The 22,132-nt window shown below is 33.7% G+C and overlaps 1 protein-coding gene and 1 pseudogene across 5 annotated transcripts in view; one reads left to right on the plus strand and one right to left on the minus strand.

Moving 5' to 3' along the window:
• Nucleotides 1-22,132, minus strand: part of FBXW7 (F-box and WD repeat domain containing 7) — a 226,978-nt gene that overhangs the window by 128,692 nt on the left and 76,154 nt on the right. The gene's annotated exons all lie outside the window — the stretch shown is intronic.
• LOC132692989 (large ribosomal subunit protein eL8-like) overlaps nucleotides 2,441-22,132 on the plus strand; it is a 32,049-nt pseudogene continuing 12,357 nt past the window's right edge.

Below are 22,132 nucleotides of genomic sequence, written 5' to 3' on the forward strand. Positions count from 1 at the left end.
TAAAGCCTGCCTTTAAAAACAACAACAACAAAAAAAAAATTACTAAAAAAAAAATATGCTACGAACTGAAATAAACTTTTTAACAACACTGTTAGACAGCATTAGGGAAAACTGGTAATGCTAGAATTTAGTCCCAAATTTGTTCTCTTAAACATTTAGAGAATACTGGATATGAAAAAGATAAAACCATTTTCTTAGCTGAAATATGCTCGACTCCGCCCCCCAAAAAGGAGATGAAATAAGCAAATGGAAACATTTCAATATCACCCAGAACCTGATTCTTTAAGAAATTTCATCCTTCTTCCTAACTCCAATTTCTACAGCCTCCAGATCAAGTATTATTTGCCTTCTTTAAGAGTATATTTAAGGAAATTAAATAAAAACGTTCATATATAAATTGATCAAGGTCATCAAGGAGATTAGTGGCAGAGGATAATTAAATCCAGGTCTTTTGATGCTTGATCCAGGGCCCTTAAGAAAAGGCAGCTCTCCTAGGGCTTGAACTTCACAAAGTATTACCTATTTATTTTACATGAATTACTGTCTAATATAGAACATTCATAGTACCTTCTATCTTTCATAAGCAAGCCTTTTTAAGATGTGGTCAACATTTCTGATACTCACTGCCTTTCCTCCATTTACTCAACACATTGGAAGCAAGCTTTCATGTCCACCACTCCAATGAAACTTATATTAATGATTTATTTGTTGTTAATCCACCATTTAACATTTCAATATATATGAAATTTAGATACATCCTCGACCAAATCCCAAATGATATGTTCATGTTACAGTGTTCACAGAAGATTGTTTTTCTTTATGGGGATGGGGGGTGGGGTGGGAGGGTGGCTATAAACTTTTTACTTATTGAATAATAGAAGATTACAAATACTAGTTGTTAAATTATATTACAGTCTTCCATAATTAATGTTTGAAGTATCTGAATTCAGAATAAAGTGCAGAATTATATTGGTAATATTTACATCTTTCAAGAAACATTACCACCAAGTATTTAAGTACATGAGAAGGAAAAGCTGTCTTCACATGGCAGTTTGAATATCATACATAACGGCAACTTCATGCTCAATTTGTTCTATAGCAAATTATTAACATTACTTAACTAATGTAAATATTTTTGGGTGTGACTGAAAGAAAATGTATCCCTATCATGGCAAAAACATAAATGTAGTTACAGAATATAAACTAGTGAAGAACAGAGAACTCAGTGTTTTTACATCATGTTCTGTACAAACCACTTTATGTACTATAGAGAGGTAGAGGAGTTGGCGAGAAAGGGAAAGGAGATTCATTTTCTTTCCTATGCAAAGCCCCAAGCAAAACTTTAAAGTGGGCAAAGTCTGGGGTACCTGAGTCTCACTGTTCTTTCTGCAATGGCAGTTCTATTCTGCTTTAGCTTTAGTCCTGTATTTTGTAATAAAGTATTTGTTTCAAAGGCATAGAAGATGAAAAAAATTATTAGATTATAATCACTGAAAATTAATAATCTTGGATGTTAAGTGTTTACTTTGTTGTATTCTTAAAAGTTACTTTAAAATAGCTACTATATGTTGTCATCAATATACTTTAAAATTGGTCTGACTCAGACTTCCTAAATGTTGTTATATCTATGAAACCACTAACAAAGCAAAAGACCAAAAAAGGAATACAAAACAACTCAACTACAACTCACTAATACAAGAATTTGCCATAATTCCATTATTGTAATCTATACAGCTAGAATTTGAAACTGAAAAAATTTACAAATGCTAACAATATTGTTTCACTTATATGACACAGGATAGTTAACACAAATCCTATATTTTAGAGAGATACTCTCATGATCAGTACCAGAGTTATGTTGATACATATGTTGAGGCTGAGCTAATAGCAGGGAGCATTTCCTGTACATTTCCTTATACTCAAGATGACTAGTACCAATGAACTTTTTATGGATTGATGAATGAAATAATATATAATCTCTAAAATGTCATGGGGGCACTCAAATTAGCTATAAAATTACTAAGGCTACCCAAACTTAAAGCAAAGAAAATTTTCTTAAACTTACTATTCTAATTTAAAAAAATAAGCACTGCTGCTTTAAGTGGCCAGCAGTCTCACATCAACTTCAGGCTGCAATCACAACATCCATTAGAGTGCTCCACAGCTCAGAGCAAGCAAGCAAGTGGTTGTCAGTGCAGCTAGTAAATCACCTGATCCTATTACAAAATCAATTACTGCAGTGCATTTCCATTGCTACACAATCTGATGATGACAAAATGATATTGGATAGCTACTGCAAGGTCAAGAAAACTGCTAAGAACATCTTTAATTGGTCTTTTATTTTTAATCATATGGTCCTAGTTATAATGCATCCATTTTAATTGTATATTTTTATTTGAAATAAATCTATGTAGTTACCTTTGGTTGCCTGGGACATTCGATGGATAATCTCTGCAACTGGTCTGAGGTATGGCTACAAGAGAACAGATCGGAGCAGCAGGTCGAACGGCTCAACCTCTTCATTAAAGAAGAAATAATGCTGCAGCCACAGCCACACATTGACTTGTTCATTAGATGAGAATTTAACTTAAAAAATCAGAACTGGTAATGTCCCATATATACTCAAAATTGGCTAACTGCCTCATTCTGCAGCTCTCTGGCTGAAAGAAACACTGTTAAAAAAGAATAAAACATCAGCTTCCTATCAGAAGGAAGATACCAGACACAAACTCATCGCCAAGAAAAAGTCGACATTAAAAACAGAAGTCTCCCGGCTACTCTTTAGAAATAAGGTAAGGTGCTTTAATATTTCAAACTGTTTTATATTAAAGCCCAAGTACTTAACAAAGGAGCAAACTCAAGATATTACACCCCGAAATTATACTAACCACTCTTTCTGTCCTCCATCAGTTTAGATCTGTTTGCCTACTCCTTCAGCTCAGCCTATCCAACCTGTTCCCTCTGTAAATGCACACTATTTCAACAACCAACGGGAATGAGCCCCACCCCTCCCTGTCCTCATACACACTGTTCAAGAACTGCTCAATATCTGGAAAAGAACTGCTGCTGCATTGCTTTGAGAAACAACAGGGAGCAAATTACTGGACGGATTCTTTAACTTACCAATCAGAACTGCTGACCTTTTATGACTCTACGATTCAAGAAGTCTGCCAAACAGTCACAGTAAGAATAATCTACTGGTTTTACTTCTATGTTATAGATTTACAGAATTGTTTTCTATCTTATTATTTGATCTAAAATACAAAAACATAGGCATGTGTATTTTTTTTAAAACAAAACTTAGTAGATGATAAAAATCTTTTGAGTATTGCTGGGAGAGGGCAGGACGGTGGTTGATATGCAAAGTAAAAAAATTCCCTGTGAATACTGTAGTTAAACTTGAGAACTATGGAGTGATAAAATTCTATAGCAAAAATAGGGGTGTAAGTAATGATGGAATAAATAAGCAAGATAATCCAAGGAGACCCCTGCTATCATAAACGTTAGAAGAGTTTTAATGAAAAGAAAAGGGCACGTGGATACATATAGGTATGGACAACACAGAGAAAAGCCACCAAAAACCTGGTTGTTTTGATACTGAATCTTCTCTCACTTGGTTATTTGCATCTTATGAAGTAGACGCAAAAACCACCCAGAAAACATAAACAATTGTACTATGTCAGCCACACTATAGTATCTTTTGTACTTAAGCATCCTCTTTTGCCAATAATGTATAAAGATATTTATTTATACCATGTTATGATTCACATTAAGTTTCCAGGACAAGGGAGGGTGACATTCACATAAATACTTTAAAGTCTTCCCAAATAATCATATTTCAAATAACTGTAACTTAATGAACATTCACAGACCAATGATTACCAATCTCTGTTAGCACTTTTTTTGAGGGAGATAGTGTAAAAACTAAATGTAATAAGAAACACCTTGAATGAAAATGTACATTTTTAAAACTTCCTGTTTTCTGTGGCAATGAAAGGTTCCTTATTTGTGTATGCCTCATGCTCAATTTCGTTTCTGATTTAAAGCTTAAAAGAGCCAGTATTGCATTGCCTCTTCCTTCACCTTGCACTGCCCTTTTGAGATTCCTGTTATACTTAAATCAATTTCCAGAACATCTAAAAACAGGCATGCATTTCACACTGAAATTTTTTAAAAAATTCTTTTGTAGATAAAGGCTATGGAAACAAACAAGCAAAATAATGCAGTAACCTTTTACTCGCCTGCTGGAGGTACTGTCTGCTGCAGAGAATTTTAAATCCTCATCTGCAGATGCAATTGAGCTGGTATTGCCAAGAACTCTGCTTTTCCTGTGCTGCTGCTATACAGCTATTCATCAAAAGAACACATTATGTGAAAAATGTGAAGTCCTATCAGTTTAAGTTTCTCATATGATTTAACAAAAGAACTTCTAAAATCTAGCTAAAGCTCCTCTGTCACATTTTCAGATGCATGTCAGACATGCTGGGGGAAAAAGGTCTTATTGCTGCTGATGTACTCCTCCTATCAAATATGTGAGATTGGGAAGCTAAGGGAGGTATGAAAAATTAACCTTACTAACATAACACCTTACTAACATAAGAACAATGTACCAAGCATTAAAACCTCATACAATTTACACTGTCAACAAATGTATAGCATGCCCATAATAATTTGATTTCTATTAGCTTTATAATTAACAAAAGCCTATAAATAAATCTTTGTCTAAGCTTACAAACAAGCATCAATAAAAATCCCCACCAAATGCATAATGAGAGTAAGTTATTTTATTAGCTACCCAACATCAATGTTGTTTTTAAACAAAAGCATAAAAGATCCCAAAGTAAAGCTGACTTGTGAAATAACTTGAGGTGTAATGTTTCATCCCCCCACCAATACCCTCTGGATCTTATATGAGTTATAACTAAAATAGAATGTAAGCAATAAGGGCTATTTTCATCATTTATTATTTTTCCTTCAGTGTCAGCTGACCTAATGTACTATTGATTCCTAGGTTGCATATAGATGGAGGAAGAAAGCAAATCCACAAAGAAAAGGCTTTTAAAACTATCAGAAAAACAACAATATTTAGATATAAACAGTATCTTTAATCGTCTAGCTATAGATAAGTGTAAAAGGAAGGGGAAATGTTAATACGTGCTCACCAATGACAATTAAGCATCATGATTATTTTTAACAAACTAACTGCATTTTAAAGTGTGCTTTCCCCCTTAATTGCAAGTAACTCTAAATATCAAAAACTTGTTTTAAAGATTTTAACCTTTCTATTGAATTTCTACTTCTCTAAGAAATAAGGTGACCATCCTAATTACATGGTAGTCCAAAAGATGTGAAATCCACAACTACAACCCTGTAGGTGAGGGCTGCTCAGTGCCCAGATTTATGTATGTAAGTAAGCACAAGCTAACTTCAATAGTTCCTTTAAACTAAAATGTATCAAACAAAAACTTATCAAATTGACACTATTACATTATTTAAAACTACTTTTTCATTTAATACACTATCCTGCCACATATAGCATCCCAGTGAGAAGTAATTCCAGCAGTTCTCAAAATATGGACCTTGGGGGCCCCTGAGACCTTTACATGGAGTCTATGGGATCAAAATTATTTTCATGATACTAAGACAATATTTGTGTTTTTCACTCTCAATACCTAATGAATATACATTGAAGTTTTCCTCAACCCACATGGCATGTAGTATCACAACAGACTGAATGCAGAAGCAGATATGAGAATTCAACTGTCTTCTGTTAAGCTGGACTTTAAAGAAATGTGAAACAACATCATCTATCTCATTAATTTTTTGTTTCGAAAAATATGGCTATTTCCCCAAAAATATGTTAATTGTGTGAACATGTAATTAGCTATTATTTTTCAAGTTAATAAATGAATACTTGCAAAACTTCTCAGTTTTACTTTCTAACAGGGTAAATGCTGAGATACGTAACCTAAATAAATCAAAGCTCTTTGAGGTCTTCAGTAATTTTTAAGGGTGTAAATGGGTACCCAGACCAGAAAAAAAAAAATGAGACTCACTCAATTCTCTGCTTACATTTTTCCCTTAAATCAAGGCTTACAGTTTTTGGTTAAAAAAATTACCCTAGTAATTTTAAAAGCAGTAATCCTAAAAATATTCATTTAGAAAAGCAAATATAAAATGTTTTCAATTTTCACTGATGTCACTTTTAATACTTAACTTTCAGTCATCTTATTTATTAAGTACAATTATTATTGGCTGTGTTTCACAGTACTATTAAAAACCAACACCTATTTTTTAAGTAGTGGATAACTACTAGTAACATACATACAATGAAAAAGAGACAAAATCCATTGTTAGAAAAATGGAAAATATGAGATTATATATTTTTAATATAAAAAGAAACCATAAGAACAGTTTCTAAAATTCATCATGCCTGTACAAAAATCACTAGTTTTAAATATTTTTTTTCTTGAGAAGAAATACATAAACTTTAAATAAAACACATCTCAAGAAGGGATTGGCATTCAGTAATAAAAAGTTGGTTATGGGGAAAAAACCTTTCAAGACTATATGAAAGACAATTAGAAAACTTACACTATAATAAGTTAATTAGAGTAATTTCTGTAGCTGAGAACAGTTGAATGTTTGATATAGTCAAACAGGAAAGAGAAGGCTTCTTATCCCCCAAATTTTTATGTACTAGCCCACATTTCCCCCAGTAAACCCCACAGGGATTTTTTAATTTTTTTTTTTTTTACATTTATTTATTTTTGAGAGACAGAATGAGACAGAGTGCAAGCAGAGGAGGGGCAGAGAAAGGAGACACAGAATCTGAAGAAGGCCCCAGGTTCTGAGCAAAAGTTCAGCACAGAGCCCAACGTGGGGCTCGAACCCACAAACCATGAGATCATGGCCTGAGCCTAAAACCCCACAGGGATTTTTTTTTTTTTTTTTTTTTTTACATTTATTTATTTTGGAGAGACAGAATGAGAGCACAAGCAGAGGAGGGGCAGAGAAAGAAGGAGACATAAAATCTGAAGAAGGCTCCAGGCTCTGAGCAAGAGTTCAGCACAGAGCCCAACATGGGGCTCGAACTCACAAACCATAAGATCATGGACTGAGCCAAAATCAGGCACTTAACCAACTGAGCAACCCAGGCGCCACCCCACCTCACCTCACCCCACCCCACCCCACCCCACCCCCACCCCGCCCCAGCCACAGGAATTTTGAAAGAGGATCTCCTTGGTTCTGTCCTTAATCAAACCCCATGTCCTTGAGCTCTGGTTCTCACTCACTCAATCATTCAACTATTTACTAAGCACCTACTATATGCTAGGCAGGTATAGATAATGAAGATGTAACAATGCACAAAACATAAAAATCCTTCCAGCCTTCTTTGAATTTATATTCCAGGGGGAGAAGACACACAACAAACCAAACAAATACCATAGCAGGTGGTGACAACTGGAAAGGAAAGGTGGGTGCTGGAGGGGGAGGAAGGATGAAATGGTTAGAGAAACACATTTTCTCTTATTAGAAATACAATTTTTTTACATTTAAGAATATTTTCTAAATGTTAGTAGTGGCAGCAAAAATGTGGTCAGTGGTCACAAAAACTTTATTTTTTAATGAAAAATCTCAATTATATATAAAAGTAGAAAAGCATAATGAACTCCTATATACCCACTCATCATCCATATTCAACAGTTATCCAAGATATTACCAATATTTTTACCTTTGTCTCTTTTTCTTTTTTGAGATATTTTAAAGTAAATCCTAGACATAAAGTCGCTCCTTCTCCCACCCACCCATATATCATGTATATTTAAATAATTTATCCATTGCTTTATATACTCACAAAATCACTGACATCACAACTCATATTAACAATTTCTATGGTATTAACTAATACCAGTCAATATTTATATTTCCAATATCATCTCAAAAGTGTCTTTTCTAGGTAATTTGACCTAAAAAAGAATCCAAACAAGAACCATTCTTTGTTTGCGGTTACTATGTTTCTTATATCTCTTTTACTTGATAGTAACTTCCCATGTCCCTCTTTCTCATGCCACTGACTTGGAGAAACCACATTAGCTTTCCTATATTCTGAAACTGTCTGCATGTTTCTTCACTGTGTCACTTACTTTCTACCCCAATCTCTCCTATTTCCTACAAATAACTTCTGATGATGCCTATTCCAAATTCCAACCTCAACAGAAATACTAAAGATACAGGTAGCAGACACAGAAGTCCTTCAAACTTCAAAGAATCAAACAGCAATTTAAGTCTATTGGTGATTTTTGAACACTTGTTGAAATTAATTTGAAAAATTTAATATGGTGCAATAGCTCTGAAAAGACAGAAGAGGGAACTATACATTTAGGAATTCTACACTTAAATAGCACTAAATTTTGTTTTAAATTTAAGCACTGATTTTCAAGTTGACAACGGTTAAAAATACAGTAATGATTACTGTTTTATATATCTTCTTTCCCACAAACAAACAAACAAAAAGCCCTACAACATAAGAAAAAGATTTGGAAAAATAAAGACTGAATGCATAGATATGTTTAAGTTGTAACACATTAATAAATAACCATTAACCAAAGTTACCCATTCAATTATTCTAACAATGTACTTCCACATTCTAAATAACTTTCTTTAATAAAAAGCTTATCTAAATAAAACCAATGTATGTGTTTTTAATAACCATTTTAGCTCAAATAAGTGCAAAATGTTTTTAAAAGGTTTTTTAGTCATCAGGAAAATTCAGAAATAAAGGCTTTACAGCAAATTACTTTTACATATCAATTTATTCAAAGGAAAACTGCAAAAAAGACATTAGTAATAGTGATATCTCAAGAATAAGTCTATATAGCCTATAATGTTTACTAGTCAGAAGGTAAAGGAAGAGTCATTGTAGTCAGTTTCCAATGGATTTCTCTACCACTCTTGTCATCCCCAACCCCATAAAAAAAGGTGGGGGAGGGGGAGAGAAAGTTCAGGAAACTTTTATAATTTGATGTTTAAAATAAACTTTTTGGGGTGCCTCTGTGGCTCAGTCGGTTAAGCATCCAACTTCAGCTCCAGTCATGATCTCACGGCTCGTGAGTTTGACCCCACATGGGGCTCTGTGCTGACAGCTCAGAGCCTGGAGCCTGTTTCAGATTCTATGTCTCACTCTCGCTCTGCCCCTCCCCCACTCATGCTCTGCTCCCCCTCCTCTCTCTCAAGAATAAACATATATACATGCATACATAAACTTTCTAAGAAGATTGACACAGCAGCCAAAATAAACTTTACTAGTGATGAGGCACATTTATTTTCACCTTCTAAGAGAGTATCTAATAAATTGACTTGCCTTTTGATATGTTTAACTCTCAAAAGGTAAAAGAAATGTATCACCTTAGTCAATTAAGAAGAATGATCCAGATGTGCATGACCCATCATAGCACAGAGACACTATTAGGAAATCAACGCATCTGGGCACTAGGTCACACAACTCTCAGCAGGCAATACTGTCTTAAACAAGTCATCACCTCATAAATAAACATCCATTTGCTCACTTAAAAATGTCAGCATAATAATCTCCTGCTGACTTGCTACCACAGTCCCATCTCTTTGCGAACCAGCTCCACTAAGAATGAATTTACTGGGGCGCCTGGGTGGCTCAGTCGGTTAAGAGTCCTACTTTGGCTCAGGTCATGATCTCACAGTTTGTCAGTTAGAGCTCTGCATCAAGCTCTGTGCTGCCAGCTCAGAGCCTGGAGCCTGATTCTGTGTCTTCCTCTCTCTCTCTGCCCCTCTCCCACTTGTGCTCTTTCTCTCTCTCTCTCAAAAATAAACATTAAAAAAAAAAGAATGATTTACTTGTAAGTGAGGAAAACCATTTACAGGGTAAAAACTAGAGAAAGAAGAAGAAAAACTAGAAGGAAGGAAGGAAGGAAGGAAGGAAGGAAGGAAGGAAGGAAGGAAGGAGTGGGGTGTAACTGGAGAACCACCCAACTATGTTCAGTTTGCTATGTCAACTTCTATGGATTATAAAAAAGTTTTAATATGTGTAGAGACAGACAATTCATTTTTTTCCATTTTACAGCTTAGATGAAAGCAAAATCAAATACAGTCTTAACATACATAGCTAGATAACAATAATTAAAATGTTCCCTACCTGATGTAATCTAATTTATGGCAATCAGCATCTAGTTATTTCCTCTCTGCATATTTCCTCCACGGTGCAGTGAAATGGCCCCAAAAGAAAAGTGAAGAATTCTGTCTAGAAAAGTGGTATTTTCCACTAAATTACTAGCCAAAATGGAAAGCTAGTTCAGATTACAACATAACTTCACTACGTAAAAGAGCATTGAATTTGCCACTGATAACGAGAAATAGTCAAGCCAGAGGGATGACTTGAGAATTATCATATTTTCAAAACCATTAGCACTTCTACTTTTTCTAATTAAGCTGGCTCTGTAGTAAAACAAAGAGCCCTTTTTTATACTAGTTTCTGCCTAATAAGCAAGATGGCATCATTACTCCATCTCTTTAGAGCAAGTAGAGTACTACAGTACTCTATTCAATTAACTACAAGAGTAATAACCAAAACATGCAAACAGCAAACCCAATAGTCAGTCCCAAGATTCCTTTTATACATAGCAGTTTATTCAGTCAACCCCGGGTGATCAACAGGGAGTTATATCAAAGGCAGACTGGCCTTACAGTCACAAAGCAGTGATTCCAAACCAGGTGGAGGGGCAGGGCAGGAACTAGAGTTTTCAAAAGCACAGTCAATACAAGAATACATCGATTTTCTTTGTACTACAAACTATAGAAAGTAATGCTTTATAAATGCCTAATAACACCTTCTGTTTGTGTATAATAATAGGTATGGGAAAGAGGGAAGCAGAACCTTTTTCCCTATTTATAAAATGTAGGATAATAATGGTTTTAATAGGTATTAGGGGTGTGGGAAAGAGGAAATCCTGGAGAAAAATGGCATAGGACACTGACCTATTTCTAAAAGTCAGGGATGACTTAAACTATAAAGTCTCTCTAATGGCATCACTTTATAATAACTGAGATTCAAACTGGAAACCCTACATTATCCAAAACTAAAACTATGGTCATAATATCCTACCTTTTAAAAAGAAAAGTATATATTATTAAAATTTAGTTTTATCAAAAAACATTTTAAATTGTTTTACTACCCAGAACATATTCTATGGAATTTATATTTTATTGTAAGGCTTTTAATCACTTTGGAGCTAGAATTGCTAATTTCTATAACAAGTGGGTTCAGACCAGTCAGAAACCTTGAAGAGCAATGTCTGAGGATGTACTATATATAAATAAAGAAGTACAATACTTACTCTGAGTTAAAGAAGTAGCCAGTCATCCATGGCAAATAATAATACTAACCAAACAGAAAATGTTTACCTTATGCTATTAATAGAAGCTAGAGATCTTCAACTTTTTCCCTTAATTGAACACTTTCCAAATGAAATCTTATATAGAACTCCAACATTTGAAATATAGGAACAATGTTATTAGTATAAAATTTTTATGAGTTAGATTTCATGAATTATATTTACATAAAGAAAATTAATAAGGCAATGGGCTAATAAATACAAAAATATGTAATCATTGAGTTTTTATCAGTTTCAGCAACTTATTTCTGTACTGTTTTGGTTAGATTATATTAAGAAAATCTTGATGCATAAAGATAAGTAAGCAGTTCAATGAGAAATTTTTAAAAGATATATTGGAACAGTTCGATCCAAAGCTAAATCACTAACAGCTTCCAACAACTGTTAACTTATTATAAATGTATAAAACTAAAAATACCCAAAACTTAAAATGAGTAGAAACATTATCTGTAACAGAATACGCTCAAGATAAAACACTTACTGATTCATTAACTACATAAATGACTATTAGTATTATTGACACTGTGGTCAGTATTTTCACCACCATTTATGGCAAAGATGCTAGTGGCAAAACCAGCTTAGAAGTGACAGTGTGTAGATTCATGGCAATACTACACAAATAATCGATGTTATTTTATTGACCATAATCACTTATGTTCAAAGTCTTTCATTCACAGGATTATTCTTTTTTTTTTTTTTTTTTTTGCTTGTTGATTCTTTTCCTCATTTGGCATCACATTTTTCTCTTTTCCCACTAAAATTTCCTCTTTCATTAAAAAAGCATCAGGGGCCCAGTCAGTTAAGCATCTGACTCTGGATTTCAGCTCAGGTCATGATTTCATGGTCATGAGATGGAGCCCCATGTAGGGCTCCACACTGGAATACATAAGATTCTCTCTCTCCCTTTCCCTCTGCCCTTCTCAAAAAAAATCTTTTAAGTTAAATAAAATAAAGTAAAATAGGTATCAGTTTACAAATACTGGGATACATATTTGTAACTAAGCTTTGTATTGAACTATAAAGGCCTTCTAGTGCTATTCGTTCTTGGAGCAATATCACATGCCCATTGACAGATATTTCAAAGTTCTCTGGGAAATGTGAGTTCAAAACTCTGCACCCCTGTGTAGACCATTATGAAAGCTAAGATTTACATAATACAAAATGAAAGTACTGCATAAAGGGAGAAATGAAAGCCAACCTCTTTTTCACAGGTATAATAACATATATGCTTATATATGAAAAAAAATCTTATTCTTACATCATTCATGTTTAGTATTTAGCAGTTACATGTCAGGAAATATGAATTTTAGTTTTTCAGTGTGTAACCAAAAGAAATTTATATATATATGTAAATGTAGATATGGATATAAGTACAAATATAGATATACAAAGTAAAAAAAAGTGGCAAAATACTAACAAAATGTTAACAATGGGTGAGTCTAAGTGAAGAGTATACAGGTATTCATTGTACTATCTTCTCAACTGTAGATCTGAAATTTTTTAAACAAAAAGAAAATAAAAAATAAACATCAAAATTCTAAGACACTAGTTTATAGAATTTGTGTAATATTTGCTTCCACAGAATAGTTTGGAAACCAGTAATATAAAGTTCAAGATATCAAAATTTTTCATTCCTATACTGAAACAATATAGAAACACCATATATAACAAATAGTATTAAAATTTTTTCTTAACTGGCAACAAACTAGGAAATTATTTTTGAAACAGAAGACCCAAAGGATTAAAATAATAACCAGATATTTAAAAAAAAACAATTTCAAGAGAAAAAAATGATAACATATAGACAATTCATAGTAGAAATAATTGCCAAAAACTTACAAAAAGATGTTCAGCTTCATCAATAATAAAGGAAATGCAAATCAAAAACAATGAGAAAACATTTTTCAGTTGAAAGATTATCAAAAACAACATCAAGTATTAATGAGGAAGGTAGTAAAAAGAACATATTCATCCCCTGATGATGAGAGTAACTCTTGAAGGACAATTTCACAGTATTTAGCACATTTTTTTAAGTGCTTATACCTTACTATACAGCAATTACACTTTTTGTTAGCTGCCCTAACATCTCAAGGAGATGTAACAAGGTTGTTTATTGCAGCCTTGCATTTGACACCAAGGACTTCGAAACTAATCTAGCAATAAGAGAATGGTTAAACATTAAACCATAGTATAACCTTAAAATGATACACTAAGTATAAGTTAGAATAAATCAGATCTTAGGCCCTAATACATAAGTATTAATGTGGCAGCAATACCAAATTTCCTAACCAAAATTCATTCTCACCCTCCATAGTAACGCATGTGGCTCCCTTGCAATTACATGTAACTAAATTCTCATCAAAGGAAAATGAATTTTAGAATGGATGCTTTTCTGTGATAGATATTTTAAGAAAGCTAGTATGCAGGTTATTTCTCCATCCTGATATGGCTGGTATGTGAGAATAAAGCACAACAGGATGACAGACCTAAAAGATGAAAGAAGCCTGGGTCTCCAAATGAGTACATCAAAGAGTTCACTGCTAGCCTGAAAATACGATAAATTCTCCAATGGTAACCCCATTATAACTAGAATCAAAATATAAATTCCTTAAATTCCTATCCAGGTCTTATATAATTTGGCCCTTGCTTTCCTTTTCAAACTCATCACCAACCCCCCACCCCGCCAACCTCACTGTCTCCTTTTAATAAGCACACCAGATTTATTCCCACAATAGGGCCTTTAAATTTACAGGAATCCTACTTGAATTGCTCTTTCCCACAAACACTCATAAGGTTCTCTCCATGCCTTTCATCAGATCTTGCTACCTCTTCAGAAAGACACAGTCCCTCTAAACCATGCCCCGCCAATCCCATCAGATCCCACTTGCATCCATGCTCTATCCTCTTAACAGGGGCAAATCTAGGTTTTGAGGGGCCTAAAGCTTCTAAAAATTAGAGGATTTAAAAGAAAGACTACAAATTAGAAATGAAAGTGAATACATATTTGAAATGAAAAAAAATCAACAAAATATTAAAAGACTAAGAAATACCATAAATACACACAATCCAAAAAAATAACATTTTAATTAAAAGTCTGAAACACTTCTGTTATACCATATTTCCTATATTTTTTGACTGAGTACTCTTTGCTTGACTTTTTGAATGATTTTATAAGATTCCCTATACAGAGACCAAGAGGATAATTTGTCTTTACTCTGGCATAGTTGTTCAAAATTTGTAGAAACTGTAAACTTCACAACCTGTTATCAGAAACGTCATGTAAATTCTCTAAAGAGTTGACCAATGTGATGAATTTCTATCAAGCTTCTTTTGTACAGAAATTTGAGATTTCAATTTAAGTCTTCCTGTGTAGTAACTAACCTTATATGCTCAAAATTTAAGACATTTATTAACCAATCATCAGTGTCATTGTTGGTATGTTATGAGATTTTGCTATGTTCACTGGTCAGAGAATTTGATTTCAAATAAGTAAGTCATTCAGATATCCTTCCAATACTTTCATATGAGTCATTCTTTTTCATTAATTGGATTATCAAAAAACCAGGAGTCCATTCATTATTTCTGTTTATAATTTATTTTTCCCCTTAAATGAATTGCTTTTCTGTCCTCAAAACATTTTTATGTCACAATGCACTTCACAACATCAGAATAATTTCTAATTCTTCATGGCACTTATTTAATCATTGTTTCATATTCCACTAATTTTTATCTGAACTTTTCTCTTAATTAATAAATGTAATATAATATGTCCTTAACATACAGCCAAATCAGAAGTCTTATCATTTCTTACTTGCTTTACTAAAGTGTTCCAATAAGCAGATGGAATTACATATTTTAATTTTATTAAATATGGCATTTTCATCAAAATAGAAAAAACATTTGGTGCCTATGAAATTATATACACATTACATTATCAATTATTTTCTACACAGGAGCATTGACATTTTCAATCTGTGGGGTGAAAACTGAATCTTACAGTTTTAAATACCTGAAAATGTTTCCATGGACTTGATTCTGACTCTACATTTCAAATATAGTTTCTCCTCCACTACTAGCGGTGGCCTCATACTGCCAGTAATGGCCATTACAGGACACATTCACAGTGAAATACTCCCTCTAGTCTTACACATTCCTGTCAGGATGCCCGGAGACACTAGACATAATTACAATGGACGGTTGGCAATGATTTAACTATACATGGTAATGACTGAGCTCCATCTAATTATATACTATATCCAAACTAAATAAAATATATTCTCAATTCAGCTTTAGTCAGAACCAAACAAATTACCTGCCATAATTACTTACAAAACCTTCAAATATTTCTGTCTTTTCATATATTTGCCTGAAGATAATTATATAACTGAATAAGAAAAAAGCAAAATTAAAAGAATTACCCACTATTACCAAATACAGTTGTGTTATAGGAATTCAAACGTTACATAACATTAAAAGGGGGAAAAATTATCAACAAATCTCAGGAAGCTTAATAGAACATTAGAAATGGATCTCTTAAGGGGCACCTGAGTGGCTCAGTTGATTATCTGAGTTCAGCTCAGGTCATGATCTCACAGCTTGTGAGTTTGAGCCCCACTTCGAGGTCTGTGCTGACAGCTCAGAGCCTGGAGCCTGCTTCACATTCTGTGTCTCCCTCTCTGCCCCTCCCCTGCTCATACTCTGTCTCTCCTTCTCAACCATAAATAAACGATAAAAAATCAGAAATGGATCTCTTAAGAAAGTACAGCGAATATAATCAAAATATTACTAAGTTCACAATGAGAAGAGTATGCAACAGATGTAGGATTTGAACCTGCCTGACATCAAAGTTTAAGTTCAAATCATACCAGTTGTCTCAAAAACTGAATGGTGAACTAGACTGGCTTTCTTATTACTAAAGGTCTATAAAAGAAAGAATGATCCAATGCACAGAAGACTTACATAATTGAGATATTTTTTATAATTTTTTAATGTTTATTTATTTTTGAGAAAGAGAGAAACAGAGCACAAGTGGGGGAGGGGCAGAGAGAGAGGGAAACACAGAATCTAAAGCAGGCTCTAGGCTGTTAGCACTGAGCCCGATGTAGGGCTCGAACTCAAGAACCGTGATCATGACCTGAGCCGAAGTCAGACCCTTAACCAACTGAGCCACCCAGGTGCCCCAAATAATTGACATATTTAAAAATTTAAACTTTAAAAAAACCAGGCTATCCAATTTCATAGTACGCAATAAACAGGATTTTCTTTTAACTTATTTTACTGTGGAGGCCACATATTAAATAACCATTTTTTAAATGTTCTGAATATTTTTCCAATTTGCCTACTGTATAGACTGTGATTTAAGTTAAAACTATTATAAATCAGAACTTCATACTATAGTTAAGACAGAAATTTGTTTTATTATATAGAAGGTTGTGTTGAGGTAGCAGTAAATTTATATGAGGATAAGATGGCTTCCACCAGACCCCAAATAAAACAAAACCAAATTTTCCCTGGCAATGCTATACTACAACATAGAACTACATACACACATACTATTATAAGAACCCCATAGTACACAACTACAATAAACTACAGTTTTATCTAGCATCCAAACAAAAATAATAAAACAAGGAAGAAAAAGAAGTTCAAAACCTAGGTGACATATGGGTGAGCAGAAGAATATTATGATAATTTATATATACATTTTTAATCACTGTAAAATAAGATGTATGTCTCTTCGTTAGTAAAACTAACTCAAGAAAACTAAATGAAGGATAAAACTATTGTTTTAAAAGAGAAAAAATATCCAATCTAATAACCAGATTATGTAAGAGAAATATGGATTGAATATGTAAGCAGCAATTACCATAAATAAAGAAACAAAAAACTTCAGGAATAAAAAAGATTTGGACATTATTATCCAACATTTCAGGAATAAAAAAGATTTGAACATTATCCCACATGACCTAATGGGCAACATTTACAAAATCCTATAACCTAAAACTGCAGAATAAGCACTGTCCATAAACATCTGTATAAGTTTCAAAGAGCTGATATAACAGTTTATCCTATGACAACAAATTTAAATTAGAAATCATTAATAAAAAGATACATAGGATATCCAAAGTATCTGGACATTAAGCAATACACTTTTAAATAACCTACTGGTCAAAGAGGAAACCCAAGAAAATAAGAAGAATGTATTTTTAAACTGAGTGATATGAAAATACAACATGTCAACATTCCTGAGATACAGTTAAAGAGGCATGAAAAGGAGAATCTTTAGCTGTAGCCATTTATACTAGAAAACAAGAGAAGAGTAAGCTTCCAATAGAAGAAGCTAAAAGGAAGAGAAAATTAAATCAAAAGTAAGAAGGAATTAAAAAATGGAAAGCAATTAAACAGAAAGCAAACAAATGATAGAGAAAATTATCTCCAAAAGTTGGCTCTTTGCTAACTTATTATATTAAAAAATTAATAAGCACCTAGCAAACTGATAAGGGGGGAAAAAGAAAATAAATTATTAGCATCAAGAATCAAAAAGCTAGTATCACCACTGATCCTGCAGGCATTAAAAAATAATAGGAGCATCTTATGAACAACTTTGTACTAACCAATTCAACAAAATAAATGAAACAAAAATACTGTGAAAAATGCAAAACACCAATACTACCAAGGGGTAAAATTGAATTCACAATCCAAAACCATCCTTCAAGAAAACTTTCACTGCTGAATTCTATCAAATATTTAAGAAAACCATATGCCAAGTTTTATATAAATTATATGTCTGGCATACAAACATATGTCAGTATTATACAAAACAGAGGAAAAGAGGGCACTTTAAGCTTTGACAAAATTTTAGCAAATCAAATCCAGTGATTATAAAAACAATAATATATCCCAACAAAGTGAAGTTTATCTAAGAATATAGAGTTAACATGAAAAAATAATCACCGTAATTCACAGGAATAGTTGGAAAGAAAAAAACTAAATGATCAAAAATCAAATACCATTAACAAAAAGACAGACAAAACCACTGAACCAGTGAAGAACTTCCTCAACCAGATAAAGGGTATCTATGAAAGTCCTATAACTAATAACAGATTTAATATGAAATGTCAAATATAGTCTCCCTAAGTTTGGGAACATGGCAAGAATGCTTGTTCTCATTATTTATCCTCATAATTAGAAATCCAATATAAAAAGGTAAGAGAAAGAAAAACAAAAAGATCAAAAAAGAGGTAAAACTGTCTCTGTTCATATATGATTGTTTATGCAGAAAATCCTAGGAAATCTACCCCCAAAAGGTACTACAAATAGGAAATAACAAGCATTGGTGAGGATACAGAGAATCTGGAACCCCTGTAAATTGGTGTTAGTAATATACAATGGCGAAGCCACTGTGGAAAACAGTTTGGCAGTTTCTCAAAAAGCTAAACATAGAATTCTACCACATAGCCCAGCAATTCCACTTCTAGGTATACACCCAAGAGAATGGAAAAGCAGACTCAGATACGTGTACACCAATGTTCACTGCAGCATTATTCACAATAGCCAAAAGGGGGGAAACCCAAGTATCCACAAGCAGATGAAGAAATAAACAAAGTGTGGAATATTATCCAGCCATAAAAAGGAATGAAATTCTGATGCATGCTACAACATAGATAAACTCTGAAAACGTTACAAGTGAAAAAAGCCAGGCACAAACTCTAGGCGCATGGGTGGCTCAGTTGGCTGAGCAACCAACTCTTGATTTCAGCTCAGGAAATTCCCAGAATTGTGGAATCAAGGCCCACGACACTGTGTGCTGAGCATGGTGCCTACTTGGGATTCTCTCCCTTTCCTTCTGCCCTTCTTCCCCGCTAGCATGTCTGCACTGTCTCTCTCTTGGCGGGGGGGGGGGGGGGGGGGGGGGGAGTCAGACACAAAAAGAACAAATATTACTGGATGGTCCCGCTTACATGAAATATCTAGAATAGGAAAATTCATACAGCAGGAAGTAGATATTACCAGGGCCTAAGAGAGGGGAAAATGAGGAATTATTACCTACTAAGCATAGAGTTTAATATTTCTTATCACCTTAAAAAAAAACTGCCATACATTACTGAAAGAAACTAAAAGATAACCTAAGTAGAAGGTTTCTAAGCCAGAATACTAAGTATTAATGTCAATTTATCATAATGTCTTATTATGACATGTTTATTAAATATTGTATAGAAGTCAATTCTCAAAATCTTGAGATTAGATACTTCACCCCAAAGAAGATATTCAAATGGCCAACAATACATGAAAAGATGCTCAATATTGACATCAGAGAAATACAAATTAAGCCAGAAATACTCCAACTTTGTGCTACTATTTTCATATATACATTTTAAACTGAACAATACAATCATAGTTTTTGCTTTAATCATCGGTAATTTTTTTAATTAAAAAAAGTTTATAGTTTTTATTATTACCCACATATTCACTTTTTTTAAATGTTGATTCCGTACTGTAAATGGCACTTGCAACCTGATGCCATTTCCATTCAGACTAATGAACTTCCTTTAGAATTGCTTGCAATGCTGGTGGGCTGGTGAAAAATTCCATTAGTTTTTGTTTACCTCTTCAATGGTTCTTTTGCTTCTAGAATCTCTCTCAGTATATTCCCAGCTGCTTGGCTAGCCCTAACTTCTGTCCCATGCTACTGGAACTACAGGAGGCTGGGATGCATCCAAAGCCAAGAAAGCTACAAACATACAATTCTTACACATTGCAGTTGCAGGCTTTTTTTTTTTTTTTTTTTAATTTTTTTTTTTTTTTTAACGTTTATTTTTAAGATAGGGAGAGACACAGGGGAGGGTCAGAGAGAGGGAGACACAGAATCTGAAGCAGGCTCCAGGCTCTGAGCTGTCAGCACAGAGCCCGACGCGGGGCTAGAACTCACGGACCCCGAGATCATGACCTGAGCCGAAGTCGGCCGCTTAACTGACTGAGCCACCCAGGCGCCCTTGCAGTTGCAGGCTTTAAAGAGTAGTAACCTTTAATCTGGCTTCTGCTTCATTTACAGTCATTTTTTGCGGCTTTCACACAGATGAAGTTTAATATCTTATCCAGATTTTATAATTTTATAATTGTTATCTGAAGGATGGTTCACTCAACAACTACTTCACTGGCATCACTGCATCATTACCAGATGTCAGAATCTCAAAATTCTATTAATGTTGAGTGAAAAACTTCTCACATCCTTGATTTTCATTCCTCCCTCTGAATTAGGACCTTCATCCCATCACATAAGAATTTAAAGTACTCCTACCATCTTCCAGTCTTTATTCTCTTAACTCACATAGTACATTAAGAGTAATTATTATCTATCATACTGCTTTTATCATTAGAAACAATGTTTTCTGTGAAAACCAGGAAACATGTAATCAGAAACATAATCTTAATTTTCAACTCCACCACTATCCATGAAATCATAAGTACATCACAATCTCTGTGATCCCTATTTCTACCATCTGCAAATGAGAACATCATCTACCTCATTAGTTAAGCTTAGAACCAAAATATAATAATTAATGCTAACAAGGGTAGACAAGAATTGGTCAAAGATATTATAGGGTTTGTAACATGAAAATAGGTGAATGGTTAAAATCATTATATATAAAAAAAAGAACAAACCGAACAGATTGGGGCACTTGGATAAGGAGTTCATTCACTGATTCAATAAGCATTTAGTAAATTCCAACAATATATCAAGCATGTTCAAGGCAAATTTTTCAGCTTGAGAAATAATAATTTAGGGGTGCTAAGGACAAAATAATTGAAGTCAAACAGACAATGAAGGAAAGTGTGGCATTTGTGAGTCATCACAAATTTGTGATAACTTACATAATAAAAACAGAGACCATCTCCTAGAAATGATACATAATGAGAAGGAGCAAGGAGCAAAGCTTCAATGCAGTTTATACCTCAGAGGTATATGAAAGAAAAAAGCAGTAACAAAAAGAACATGTAGCTGGACAAATCACACAAAAACCATAAAGCACAGTTATTATGGAATACAAGGGAGAAGTGAATGTTAAGAAGAAGCAAAATACCAAATGCTATTTAAAAAAAAAAAGTAGGACAGGATGAGAAATGAAAACACACAGATTTAGCAACTGGAACTCAATCTTACCTTAGGGATGTTGTAAAGCATTTTAACATGAGCTTAACTATCTATCTGGTTAGGTAAGAAAAGTTTACTTTCACTTGAGGAAGCAGAATGCCAGCAGAAACAACAGTCAAACTGCAGAAGGTAGCCGAGTAAGAATTAAGCAACTGGACCACAAATCAAACAAGCTCAGTGATAAAGGGAAGGATAGGGAAAGAGTAAAAGTAAAAGGCACTTTTCAAGATTAAGTGTGATAAGATGGAGAACCCAGCATGGAAAAGGAGAATAACAGAAAACAGCAAAGTTCAAGTGAAAGGAAGAAGGGATAAGATTAAGAATATAGATATTATCCTTTGAAAAAAATGAAAACATTTTGTTCTTTGACTGAAGATAGAAATAAAGTATAAAATATGAAATGAAAAAAGAATGAGAAAAATAGAAATAGGACTGGTCATTTGAGGACAGTGGAAAGGTTCCAAATAACTAATATTGAGAATGAAATAGAAGATCAAAATGAGATAAGGATCACCAGGAAGCACTGAGGCTAAGCTAGGAGGAAAAGTGTCAA

The sequence above is a fragment of the Panthera onca genome, chromosome B1, assembly GCF_046562875.1.
Source record: "Panthera onca isolate mPanOnc1 chromosome B1, mPanOnc1 haplotype 2, whole genome shotgun sequence".
NCBI lineage: Eukaryota > Metazoa > Chordata > Mammalia > Carnivora > Felidae > Panthera > Panthera onca.